Here is a 1668-nt window from a genome sequence, read left to right on the forward strand (position 1 = left end):
ATTTTGCGGCGCGGCGCTAGTTTGGCGCGCCTGTTGAAGATGCTCTAAGCAATCTGATTTCTGCTATCTGAGACGTCTACATATATAGTCGATCACTAAATTAAAGTCCACACATGTGCACTTGTAGCCTTCAGAATGTTGTATGTTTTTTTGTACTTAACTGATATTATTTCATGGTATCAATATATGTAGAATGTCTGAAAAATGACGTGAAGGGACTCCTCTCAGTCTATGAGGCTTCATACCTTGCATTTGGAGGCGAGGAAACATTAGACGAGGCAAAAGCATTTTCTGTAAATGCTCTTAGAGAACTCTTGCCGTCCATGGAACCCCGCTTACAACGCAGTGTGGTTCATGCCTTGGATCTCCCATTGCACCGGAGGTCTCCTAGACTAGAAAAGCAAGATGGTTCATAGATCACTATGCTAGCGACGTGAGCAATTCTGATCCGTTACTCCTTGGATTCGCAACGATGCACTTTAACCATGTGCAAAGTGTCCGTCAGCAAGAACTTGTGAGACTCGTGAGGTAATTAAGCTTGAATAAACCTACAATTAAATTAAACCTCGCTAATTACTCCCCATAGTAGATGGATTGTGTGCATCCTGTCATGCAGAGTCTAGGAGTTATATCTATATTTTATTGTCTAAAAGAACTTCTTGCATCTCATTGCATATATATAATTACTTGAAGTCCTTTAAGATAGTAAACATTGGCTTAATTGTAGGTGGAGGGAGGATATTGCCCTTGGTAAAAATTGGGGTTTGCGAGGGACCGTCTCATGGAGTGCTACCATTACGCAAATGGAATAGTGTGGGAGCCAAACGACGGAGCATGTCGGGAAGTTCTTGCTAAAGTCATTTATCTAGCAGTTCAGTTGGATGATGTTTATGATGTGTATTGAACTCTTGATGAACTCGTCCTGTCCACTGATGCCATTAGAAGGTAAAATATATGTGGTTGTACTTTTTCGACAAATGCATGCAGCTAAAAATGAAAGATACAGAATTTAGCAAGATTAATCACTGAAATAATTTTCTTATCGTCATTGAAATAATCTTCTTATCATAGACTAGCATGTGTACACAAGACACGATAGTTTCGCCTTGAATGCAAAACAAAGCAAAACTTTCATCTTGAATGGAGCTTTGAAATTATCTAAGAAGTTCTCAAATAATATTGTCAGATGGGAAGAAAGTCCCGATGAACGACTCCCTGAATACATGAAAGCACTCTACGCCGTTATGTACAACACATCATGTGAGGTGGCTGAAAATGTGTTAAAACAACATGGTTTTGATGCTCGTCGTGTCCTTTAAAAATCGGTATGTTCATATATACTTAATTTCACTTCCTAATAGGGTATAGATATGTCCACTAAAAGGACTGTCATAAATTCTACATAAATGGCAGTGGCATGATGTGACCGAGTCATACCTAGTGGAGGCAAAGTGGCACCATGGAAACCACAAACCAACACTTCAAGGGTACCTCAATAATGGATCAGTTACGTCCACTGGGCCTCTGCTGCTACAACATGTGTTTCCCCTACTCGGCATGGAAGCAAAACTCACCTCAGAATCTCCTGATAAAGTTGGAAGATACACGAGATTAGTTCATTCTGTGTCATTAATAGTTCGACTTTGCAACGACTCTGCGACACACTCT

General features: G+C 40.2%; 1 pseudogene; it reads left to right on the forward strand.

Annotated features, from left to right (window-relative positions):
* The first annotated feature begins 192 nt into the window (after positions 1 to 192).
* On the forward strand, positions 193 to 1662 carry LOC119346532 (annotated as a pseudogene).
* The last annotated feature ends 6 nt before the right edge of the window (positions 1663 to 1668 follow it).

This window comes from Triticum dicoccoides, unplaced genomic scaffold (assembly GCF_002162155.2).
Source record: "Triticum dicoccoides isolate Atlit2015 ecotype Zavitan unplaced genomic scaffold, WEW_v2.0 scaffold42914, whole genome shotgun sequence".
In the NCBI taxonomy this organism is placed as follows: Eukaryota; Viridiplantae; Streptophyta; class Magnoliopsida; order Poales; family Poaceae; genus Triticum; species Triticum dicoccoides.